The 12,638-nt window shown below is 39.5% G+C and overlaps 1 protein-coding gene across 1 annotated transcript in view; it reads left to right on the top strand.

The window, feature by feature from the left end:
• Positions 1-1,351: 1,351 nt before the first annotated feature.
• Positions 1,352-12,638, top strand: part of wscd2 (WSC domain containing 2) — a 56,010-nt gene continuing 44,723 nt past the window's right edge. The window contains exon 1 of the mRNA XM_047382061.1: positions 1,352-1,843. The gene's annotated coding sequence lies outside the window, so the exon portion shown is untranslated. The remainder of the gene's footprint in view (positions 1,844-12,638) is intronic.

Consider the following 12,638-nt stretch of genomic DNA (forward strand, 5'->3'; position numbering starts at 1 on the left):
GACATAAGGATTTCATGTAAAAACACAGAATAAAATACTGCTTAGCAACATAGAAATGATCTTTAATTGCTCAATTAGACTAAAAGAAGGTCTGACCGATGAAGTATCATTCGGAAGCAGAGTCCAACCAAAATAGACTAATCTTTATTCCCTATCAAATATAGTCTGTTAAATGCCGAATGCAAAAATAAAAAAAGGCAAAAATCCATCCATTTATTGTCTATACCCACTTATCTTGGAGGATTGCTGGGGGAGCTGGTGTCTATTTCCAGGAGTCATAGGCTACAGGTGGGGTACACCCTGGACAGGTTGCTGGTCCATTACAAGGCAACACAAAGAGACAGGACAAACGGCCATGTACCCACATACTTAAACCTTAGGGTAATTTAGAGAGACCAATTAACTTAGCATGCATATTTTTGATTTACAGGAGGAAGTCAGAGCATCCAGAGAGAATCCACGCATGCACAGGGAGAACAAGCAAAATTTACACAAAAAAGCCCCTGGTCGAGATTTAAATCCAGGACATTCTTGCTGCAAGGCAACAACAACTTGTGCTAAGCACTATGTCACCATGCAGCTCTGCAAACATTCAAGAATGCAAAAATATCATTCAGCCTTTTGTAGGTGGATTGGCAAAAATGCTAATGCAAAAGCATTTGAGATTTATTCCTACGACAACCCTGCAAACATTACTCATCTGATCAGCAGTGTTTAACCTTGGTCAGGGCCAGCAGGAGGAATACGCAAACTCTGGGACTTCTTAGAGGCAGAGGCAGAGAAATTGAATTCTCACAAAACAAGTTGTGCACATATTTGCAGCATCATAATTTAGACATAACCTGCAAAATGTCTTCTGCCTTCTGAGTTTGGAAAGCTTTTTTTTCACACCTGCTGTTGGTTGACAGCCATAAGCACATATGGAAGTTATGTTTAAAATTTTCTAACATATTAGAAGTTGCAATTCTTCTGACTTAAACAACTAGTCAACAATTAAGATTTACATTATGTAAACAGTTTAAGCAAATGATCTCATATTTCATTTTATTCTTCTATTTCACCCTTGTAGTCAAGCAAGTAAAGTGCACAAGGATTGATAGACGGGACCTGTTTGTGAAAGGTTTTATTAAGGTTATTAATTATGTATATGTAATGAATTTGCTTTGTCTTGTCGAATTGCATACATTCGCACTGTTTAGCCTAAAATGAATTAATTGAACTGGGCCCCCACATAAAATTCAGGGCCTCATAAAACGTCGGGTCGGCTTTGGCTTGGCCGATAAAGGTCCGCTGCTTGGCCCGGAAAGCAGAATGATCTGTATGCTGTGTCGCTTTAAGTACAGCAGGCAGTGCTGTTGGGCCATGTGGGAGCGCAGGGCGCACGGTGCGGCGCTGCCTCCCTGCAGCATGAAGCTGTCTGCTCATCGGACAGCCGAGAAAAAAAAAAAAAAAAAAGACAGGTCGACCCACCGCTTGAAGCGCATCCAAGCTTCTACTTAAACAGATTACAGCAGTGATTGTAAGGAAGAAGGGGTCGGAGTAAACGCTGGGCGGAATTACTTCTCCTTCCGTCTCCGAGCGACACATAGAAGCGGGTTATTCGCGGTATAAAGCAGGCTGGATCCTTACAGAACCGGCACCGAGAGACCGTACGGGCTAATGGGACCCACAAACTAACCTCTCCAGTCTGCGGATGGAACAACGACAGAGACTGGAGTTGTTTATGGTGGAGGCGAAACATCATGACTGAGCCTGAAGGATGACCATCTTCGGCGGAGTTCCTTCGTGCATTTACATGAACAGCATACCCTCTACGGAGACTTCACCCGGACTCATGGCTGAGGTAAGAGTGAGTCCTGTATTATCTCTTCATTTGATTAAAACTCGGAACAAAGATATGTGCTGCAGGACATCACAGTAGGTAGGTAAAAGCTGTGCAGCAGCTGCGGTTAGATTTGTGCTGCAGCAGACCCGCTGGTTCCTGAATGAGCAAAACACTTCTGGTATAAAGAAGTGACAGAAAACCTCAAAATCCACATTAGTTTGCTGCCCTAACGCTACCTTATACAAACCACTGCTTGTTATGATCAGACTAATTCAGTTCTAGATAATGTTGCCAGTTATAGTGAGCTGTCAACATATTAAAGAGGTTTCTGTTTATTTGTGAGATCTGTTGTATTTGCTTTTTCTTAATTCCACTGACTTGTTTGCTGTCTTGTGAAGAGGTTTCACTCTAACCGACTGCATGCTTGGTGATTCACAGACTGAACCCTTTTATCACCCTGGGGCCCAAAGTGTGAAGATGTTGGAATTTCATTAGAGACCTCCTGCTAATTTTTAACCACAGCTGCAATTCACATAGGCTGAGCTGAACTCCTGATGAGCCCCGTTTTTAGTGTGTGGTTTCTAATATTTTCAGCTGCTGATCTAAAAAAATTACAGCTGACGGCCCATGCAACCCCAATTATTTATGATTGAAATGTACAAATGGTAGCTAATAAGCCAATTAAAGAAAAAAAAGGTGCTCTGCTCCCTCCAGGTCTTGAATAAGCCTCTGACTCAAGTGGAGGACTTTAAGTACCTTGTTCACAATTGATGGTCCCACCATGACAGAGGACAGTTCATTTCCCCATATGGCAACATGTGTGTTGTTAAAGGGCTTGGTTATTGGTTAAACTGGATTACTCCAAACATGGATTTGATGATAAACTCTAAAAATGATTGTGTCTGCTGTTTGTAACAGTAAAATATATAAAAAAAATATGCATGTGTTTGACTCGATGTGTGGTCTGATAATGTTTATTGTGGCTGTAATTCCGAATAACCACAGTCTGTTCTTTACAGATGGAGCCACTTTTCCTTTGAATCAGTTAATAAAGACAGTAGGGCTGTATGGTGTTAGGAAACTTGATTGTGCATTATTGTTACTTCCAACACTCTCTAAGACCTTTAGGCTCTTGGGCTCTACCATAAGTGACAGGTGTTCTGCAGTTAGACTCCATCCATCCATCCATCCATCCATCCATCCATCCAGCCGCAAAGTAGATTGGCTTATTAACCTAGCATGCATATCTTTGGACAGTGGAAGGAAGCTGTAGTACCTGGAGAGAACCCTACAAAATAAGGAGAAACCGTGCAAACTCCATGCATTAAAAAAACGGGGATTTAAACCCAGGTTCATCTTGGTTCAAGGCAATATTGCTAGCAACTGCAAAAGCCGCATTCAAAACAGTCCCCTGCAACATTGTTAATTCACACACATAGGTTGACGATAATTATATGGCCACAAGTAGGCACACACAGGAGGGACTGTCATCTTCAAAGTAAAAACTGTCTTTTTCTAGATAAAAACAACATAGTTGTGATTCTTAGCAGAATTGAGACTTAATTCATGTTTAATTTTCATCTCAAGGCCCACTGATCTGGGGGTAATGATTTGAGTATTTTTTATGACTTATGTGGCAGCACCTCAGTTATAGACAAAGAATTATCTAATTTGCTCTCTAAGATCTTACATCTTTATTAGTGTTTATTTCCTCTGTTATGGATCGTTGTTGATTATAAAACTGGATGGTTTCATTGGTGCTATAATTTAGTGGAACCCTGTCTTCTAATGAGATTATGGAGCTAACATCAACAGAATATAATATGCGTTTCAATGTTTGTCTGAAAAACTTCATGCTTAGATATGAAAGCACACAATTGACCTATTATGATGTAATTTTAATCACCCTGAGTGAGCGCATCCACTCTTCCACCTTGCTTGTGGCAACCTTGTGTATTGTAGATCAATGAACTGAGCCACCTCTCATTGTGAAGTGCTCAAAAGGAGGAAGAAGAGGAGCCTTGTGGTTTTTAAGATTGATCATAATCCAGTTAAATCAATTCATGAATGACTATAATTGCTCATGCTGCTGCTATTTATATTTATATTTGTGATGAGTGAATAAAAAGCACAGAGCATGACAGGCCTCTTGTTATGGCAGTGGGAACACGGCCCACAGTTCACAGATCCTGAATCCAGAACAAGCTTAATCGATCAAAGAGGTGAACTTTGCTGTAAAACATAAACCAAACCCATTCTTAATCCCATAAAGGCCTAATGAAGGTTTATGTCATGTTTTAATATGAATATGGTTGCAGCTTTGCAAAGAAATGTGTGGAGGCACTTTCATAAAAAAATAAATAAGATCACATGGATTTTCTTTTTTCCAACAGCTGCTGTATTGTTCTAAAAGCTCTCTCTTCCCTGAGGCAGCAAAGAACAGACATCGGGGGGAAAAAGCCAACAGCTGCAATTCATGTTTGTTCACCCGTTTAAATGCATGATGTCATTTTCACTGCTGTTGCTGATCCAGAGAATAAGAGAATTATAAGAGTCAAGGTGGTTGTTGTTTTTTTTTAACTCAAGAGTCCCTCTGGCATTTCAAAAGAACCTTAAATGTTTTATAAAGATTAGATTATGCAGCTTGTAACGTTACATCTTTGGGATTAGCTTTTGCCACATATGAGAATTTGAGAGTGACTCTGATATGGAGCTCTTTATGTATCGGCATGGTGCCCGAAAGAAAGTTTTACATGAACAGGACACAACATCAGTATTCAAGCCAGTAAAAGGCTTCAGCATAGTGTTATATTTATCTATGTTGTGAAAGAATGACCGTGATACCAGGCTCAGGGTTCCAATGCAGTCTGCAATTGTGTTTCAGGTCTGGATAATTATATCCATATACGCTAGTTGAAGAGAAATTGACAATTTTACCAAACAGATGAGCTGTGGTGAAAATCATGAAATGAGAGAATTCCCAACAGAATTTTGTACTGATCTGATTTATTTAAGAACCGCTATCTGCCATCACAGAGTCCTAGTCTGATACTTAATTAAAAGCAATGCCATGTACATGCACTACAATTACCAAATTGCATTTTTACATTAGCATTGGGGTTGTTATATCACCTAAGTTACTCTCCAATTATGTTCTGAGCACCTGACAAGGCATTATATCAAAGGTGCATAAGTTTATAATTTTTTTCTAAAGACATATCTGACTCCATACATAGAGCTACAGCCTTTTATAATAAATCTTGATCCTGCTTACAATATCTTTATACTTAGCAGTTTGCTGGGCTAAACTAAAATTAGCATGTTTCCTTTGTGTTTTGATATGACTTATTGTTAACTTGGCATATTACATACAGTAAAGAGGGTCCAGTTCATTGCACCTGTAAAACAATACAGAAACAATATTTTCCTGCTTTATAAACTTTGCTTTTTTTACTGCTTGGTATATGACAGACAGACAGACAGACAGACAGACAGAAAGCTGCAGCTGTAAATACCGTCTCTCTTTCATTGTGAATGTCATTGTAAAGGGTTAAAACATTCAATTCAATTCAATTCAATTCAATTCAAAAATACTTTATTAATCCCAAAGGAAAATTAAATAATTCAGATTGTTTGTAAAAATTCAGATTGAACTGACTGAGCAACCAAACAATATCCATGCTAAATAGAATGCGGACGCATATCTCAAAGGGGTGCAGCTGTTAAAATTACAGAGTAAACAAACAACAGGTTTTGAGACTTCAGTTTTGTTAGAGACTAATCATTTTAAAAAATGCCCTGATCAGGACCTTAAGCCAATTCCTTGCCTAAAACTATATATGTCAGCAGTTCTTGTAACATTAAAGCATTTTAATGGAGAAATGCAACATAATTTTGGCTATATGTTTATGCTTGTTGAGGAGTATCCCTAAATGAAAAAAAATACACATCAGAATACATCAAAATAGACATTATAATGGTTTATGTGTCCATAAAAATGTCTTTAACAGACTAAGGAAGTACTTGTGGGTTTGTGTTTGCTAATTCATCTCATACCCCCTTTGTCTTAGGAGTTTCCCCTAAACCAAATGTATGTTTGAAGGGCCTGATAGGACTACCCCTTTGTCTCCACGTGATACACAGAAAAGGTTTGAATACCGCAGTCTTCTTTTCCATAGTGCCTGGCTAGGGAAACGCTTTCACTAAATTAATATGTTTTACAATAACTTTCTACTTTTTTCATACTAAGTAGATAAATATAACTGGAAAGTATTAGATGTTTTCACATATTTAAGTAGGTTGTCAGACTTTTTGCTGCATGCACCTCTGAGTCAGATTTTCATCTTATAATCGGATTATTCCCTAACAACAGATTTTTCCGTAAGCCCTTTTCGGATAATGCTTGCCTGGACAGGTGGCAAGGAAATACCAGAAGCCAGAAATCAGATAAAACTGGAAAACCCCAAAACCTAATCCCTAACTTAAATCTGGGGTCTTTTAATAGATATACATTTTAGACAGGGATAGCTTTTTGTTACCTCGGTCAAAAGAACAGGGAAGAAACTGTATGCATTAAAACATGTTGATTGTTTAAACTAAATTCTAGTTTTTCTTTTGTTATTTTCACACAGTAGGCATTAATTTTGTTGTTCTTGGATTTTATTTAAAAGCTTATTATATTTTTACAGTAAAATTTGGTGTTTAGGCTTTTCTCTGAGACAGAGACAGACACCCTGCCGAGAATATCTTTAATCCAACATAGGGCTGCATGAGTTGTACGCGTATCAGTCAGAGTTAAAGTGGACAAAATGCCTGAGCATTGTTCATCTCCTAACATTCAGTTGCAAATGCCAGGTTTTTTCCAGTATTTTTTTTACTGTAGAAATGAGACCAAACCTTTTGTTAGACTAACATCTGTCTCCTTACGATGCCATTCGGTGTTTCTTTTTGTCAGTCACAGAAACCTTGACCTGGGTTGAAGGAGCATCAAGATTGGGTTTTTCTGCATTTAAAGGGGTACATCAGGATTTTCAAAGTGAGGTTTACTTGAAAAGGTTATAAGCAGTTAGCATGTCACTAGTAGTAGATAACCCCTCTGATGTCTTTGTTTAGTAGAAATCTAGATTAGCTGGTCCCAGAGCCTGAAGCTAATGGCTAGTGTGAGAGAGACCAAGAGCGAAGCGGACGTCTACAAAACATCAAAGTGGTTTATGCGTACATTACTTCATGAACCTTTATGCTGTCATCCTGTTTGCATTGGAGCTGATGATTATTTACACGTAAAACAAAGGTTTGAGGCAGTGCGCCACTCTTTATGTTCCTGTGTGAAACCTCTATAGAGAACAGAACATGTAAAGTTTTTCCCGAGGAACTACCTAATACAATAATATGGCAGTGTAAAAAGCAATGAATTAGGGTCCTCCTAAATTGCTTTATTCTTTTTTACTCTGCTTTACAGATGGTTACTCTGACTGGAAAGACTTTAACTGTTCTGTTTTCAAGAGGATCAATGATGGTGCACTGCCTCCTACCTCCATTTCTTGTGTAAAAAAATCATTGGTTTCTAGATAAAATAACTGCACAATGCAAAAAGGAGAATGATTTAAATGTTTGCAAAACAGCTCTTTGTATAACCTTGGCTCCTCTAGGACTAGCTGTTAGCTTCAGCCTCTGGGTCCATATTTTGTAATTTTGCCTTTTCAACAACAAACAATGTGCAATGTTTTAATAAAACAAATTAGTGTCAGATTTTGCAGAAAAGAGATCCTTAAATCATCATTGGTCCAAAACATAAAAAACATACTCGCATACTAGCCTTATAAAAAGAAAGCCATACAATTTGAGTTTAATGTTTTCTGTTCTATTGGTCTATAAAGAATGTTTTTGTCTATTTTCAGAAACAACTACAGGATTAGGTCTCTCTTCAAAACTGCTTGCCAAGTTTTTGAATAAAAGACACTGGATGTGTCTGATTCTATTTACTCTAAAAGTAAAATTCAAGCTCTTTGTATTTTAACTGACATTTTCAATAAACACTTCTTGTATAAATCTCACTCTAAAAAAATATTTAACACTGTTCATCAGCATCAGCTTCCTGTGCTGGTTGGCTAAATTTGTGCTATTCTTTACTTGTGTCCAAAATCATTCAGAGGGCAGCAGATGGCCCCTGGGCCAGATTTTGGACTTTCCTGCGTTATATTATGTGTTAATTTGATTTTTTTTTTTTTGTCTATATAAAAAAAAACATTATTTTGATACTAAATTCATTCATTTTCCAGTATACTTTTCTCTCATAGAGGGAGTATCAACTTTTTCTGTTTGTCTGTGGGTCAACCAGTGGCATCAGTGCTAGCTTCCCTTAGTCTGACCTAAACTGTTTACCTTCTGAAGCTTCAAAGTGACTCCCTCCTCTCTAAATATCCCACACTCATCTCTAAGAAGTGTATGAAAGCATTGGGAAATGAGAAATCAGAAGGGATGGGAAGTGAATACAAAAGACTCATTTTATGGGGTCTGAAGTTGACCTTGAGACAGTGCCAGTCAGCAAGATTAACACATTGCCTCTGTAATTGCTCACCTGGAGTAGCAGACCTCCTTGTTCTCTGTTCAGCTTGATCCCTGCATCACAAAAAGGTCTTTGTGGTTTTTAAACCAATGGGCTCTGTTTTCCTTACCTGCTGCACCAACACAGCTCCAACGTGGACACAGAAAGCTTTTAAATTGGGAAATTTTGGATGCATACCTCCACCTCTTTGGAAAACAAAAGGGTCTATGTAGCTATGTGCGTTATGGTTTTGCCCTAAAGCTGAAGCTCCATTTAGAACCACATCAAAGTTATTTATGCCAAGACAAAGTCGACAAAAAGCAAGACCTATAACAGCAAGATTTATTTATAATGACAATAAGGGTGTAGAAGTCTTGATTTAATGAGAGCAAACAAAAAGAAAAGATTAATTTCATAGCTTTATTAGTGCAGCAATGTCAATATTAGATCAGCATTAGCAATCAGCACTGGGAAGCTTTGTCAGCTGCACCTCAAATAGTGTTAGTCAAACTATGAAAACACATCACAGCAGTCTGCGATGTGCAGAATTAGACAGGGTTTAGCTTTAAAGAGGATGCCAGGAGATTTTGATAAGCAGTGTACCAACAATAACGCTGTACAGAAGCAGAAGCCCCCCCTGTGATAAAGAACGGGAGTCCCCTCTGGCTCTGTCAGCTTGTAAAGTCAGCATCAACAGTGGCGTCTGATATCCTCTCAGTGTGTCGGGCCCTAATTGGGTTTTCACACTTGCTAGGGAAATTCGTCAGGTTGCAGTGAAGTAAAGCACCGTGCCAAAATCAACTTGTGCATCATTACATTTCCATCTACTGCCGGAATTATAGGATGCTAAAGGTTTTTGAGGGGATAAACTACTTTTACCTTCCTCTTGTTGGGAGCATACCGTTAAAGGGTAATAGTAGCACTTCCTAATGATAGTTTTCTGCTCAGTAATTATATCCATTGGGATTTCATGTGAAAGATGTGTAGCAGTAAACCAGGCAAGACTTATTCATACACACTTAAAATAGGGGATTATTATTCCTGCGTACAGTCTTACATGTGGTTCAATTAATTTTCCACCAGCAGACAGGATGAGAGCCTAAGTCTATCCCCTTATCAGCTACTCTCCTCAATCCTGCAGCAAGCTGAGCGCTAACCTGAGCTCCTCCTTGCCGCTTATGCTCTCCATCTGTCGGTAAAATGGCTCAGGTCGGTCATGATGTTAGGAACTATCACGTGTGGTAAATGTAACACGCCTGGTCAGCCACAAACCCATTGCCATGATATGTCAGACCTTATCACCTCCACTTGATTTCTCTGTCTTTGCAGAAGTCACATCCAGGTTGCTGAGAGGCAGAATAACTCAGCAGCTCACTGACTTAGACTTCAGACCTCTCCTCAGTCAACCAGTAATTTAAACATGACCCCAGTGCACGGTCATACTGAGCTGCAGTGTTTTAGATTTGCTTTCCAACATATTTCCTGCTCCATGTGGTTGCTTGATAAGATTTCACCATTAGGAAAACACAATCAGTTTGTGGGTTTTGATGGAAATGTTTGTGCATCTGAACAGCTGAATTTAAGTGTGATCAGTTGGTTTAGGATGTTATTAAATAGTGCTCTGCCAGCATGTAATTCAAAAAGCTGATTGGTCCTTTTTCTTTTCTTTCAGCCTTCAGGCATGGGTCATTATTTGTAAATAGGAAAACTATATTTCAGTTTGTCCTGCTCTGGCTATTGTGGTACTTAAAATTGTTGTAGTCACTCATGAGTTTTATTAACCTTACCCTGCACTAGCTTAGCGAAAAGCTTCTCATTCTCCTGGTCCCATGGCCAATCAGTGAACAGCAGTTCATGTCACATGTAGTCCCGACTTAGCCCCTGTTGGACTTGCTCAGGACCAGGGACAAAAAAACTAGGTACTGCATGGAAAAAAACAGTAATAACAACACTCGCAAAGCGAGCCGAGAGGAGTCGAGTTGGGCCAAATGGGGGGTTTTCACTGACGTCACTGGCGTCGCAGCCTCACTTCCAGTCCGCCATCTTGGGTGTCTCCGTATGGCGTCACGCTTTTCACACCATTGCAACACTGCATACTTTTTCGACCATGGATAAGTATCTAGAGTCGTTACAGCCTCCGGATGTACCTAATGTACCTGAAGAAAATTGCAGTCATCAACAAGGTGTATCCATATGTTGGTTTGTTTAGCGGAAATCCGGACGATTGGCAAGTATGCAACTATTTTTTCATAGCCACAACATTGGCAAAAATCCATGGTTAGTTTAATATTGCCTTTTATAGGATAATTACATAATAGTTATATGACTTGATAATACATTTACAGTACAACAGTAAAGGTAAATTTCAGCCTACATCTATCTGTTTAAGGTGTGAGAGCGCAGCTTACTGAAGTAGGTCACAGTGCTGGGTGGCAGTGCTGAGTGCTGCCAGCCAGTTTTACAATCAGCTGATCAGCTCACGGTCTTGGCAGACTACTTTCTAGAATATTATTACAATAAATGTAGACGAACAATATTTATTTACCTGTCACAAAATGTGCACTCCACACTTGGGCATGAGTGAGGTTCATGCCGTCCAAATCCACCCTGGATATACAGGTCCTTATCAAAATATTAGCATATTGTGATAAAGTTCATTATTTTCCATAATGTCATGATGAAAATTTAACATTCATATATTTTAGATTCATTGCACACTAACTGAAATATTTCAGGTCTTTTATTGTCTTAATACGGATGATTTTGGCATACAGCTCATGAAAACCCAAAATTCCTATCTCACAAAATTAGCATATTTCATCCGACCAATAAAAGAAAAGTGTTTTTAATACAAAAAACGTCAACCTTCAAATAATCATGTACACTTATGCACTCAATACTTGGTCGGGAATCCTTTTGCAGAAATGACTGCTTCAATACGGCGTGGCATGGAGGCAATCAGCCTGTGGCACAGCTGAGGTCTTATGGAGGCCCAGGATGCTTCGATAGCGGCCTTTAGCTCATCCAGAGTGTTGGGTCTTGAGTCTCTCAACGTTCTCTTCACAATATCCCACAGATTCTCTATGGGGTTCAGGTCAGGAGAGTTGGCAGGCCAATTGAGCACAGTGATACCATGGTCAGTAAACCATTTACCAGTGGTTTTGGCACTGTGAGCAGGTGCCAGGTCGTGCTGAAAAATGAAATCTTCATCTCCATAAAGCTTTTCAGCAGATGGAAGCATGAAGTGCTCCAAAATCTCCTGATAGCTAGCTGCATTGACCCTGCCCTTGATAAAACACAGTGGACCAACACCAGCAGCTGACACGGCACCCCAGACCATCACTGACTGTGGGTACTTGACACTGGACTTCTGGCATTTTGGCATTTCCTTCTCCCCAGTCTTCCTCCAGACTCTGGCACCTTGATTTCCGGATGACATGCAGAATTTGCTTTCATCCGAAAAAAGTACTTTGGACCACTGAGCAACAGTCCAGTGCTGCTTCTCTGTAGTCCAGGTCAGGCGCTTCTGCCGCTGTTTCTGGTTCAAAAGTGGCTTGACCTGGGGAATGCGGCACCTTTAGCCCATTTCCTGCACATGCCTGTGCACGGTGGCTCTGGATGTTTCTACTCCAGACTCAGTCCACTGCTTCCACAGGTCCCCCAAGGTCTGGAATCGGCCCTTCTCCACAATCTTCCTCAGGGTCCGGTCACCTCTTCTCGTTGTGCAGCGTTTTCTGCCACACTTTTTCCTTCCCACAGACTTCCCACTGAGGTGCCTTGATACAGCACTCTGGGAACAGCCTATTTGTTCAAAAATTTCTTTCTGTGTCTTACCCTCTTGCTTGAGGGTGTCTATAGTGGCCTTCTGGACAGCAGTCAAGTCGGCAGTCTTATCCATGATTGGGGTTTTGAGTGATGAACCAGGCTGGGAGTTTTAAAGGCCTCAGGAATCTTTTGCAGGTGTTTAGAGTTAACTTGTTGATTCAGATGATTAGGTTCATAGCTTGTTTAGAGACCCTTTTAATGATATGCTAATTTTGTAAGATAGGAATTTTGGGTTTTCATGAGCTGTATGCCAAAATCATCCGTATTAAGACAATAAAAGACCTGAAATATTTCAGTTAGTGTGCAATGAATCTAAAATATATGAATGTTCAATTTTCATCATGACATTATGGAAAATAATGAACTTTATCACAATATGCTAATATTTTGAGAAGGACCTGTACAGGAGTTGGACAATGAAACTGAAACAGCTGTCATTTTAGT

This window comes from Girardinichthys multiradiatus, chromosome 12 (assembly GCF_021462225.1).
Source record: "Girardinichthys multiradiatus isolate DD_20200921_A chromosome 12, DD_fGirMul_XY1, whole genome shotgun sequence".
Taxonomy (NCBI): domain Eukaryota; kingdom Metazoa; phylum Chordata; class Actinopteri; order Cyprinodontiformes; family Goodeidae; genus Girardinichthys; species Girardinichthys multiradiatus.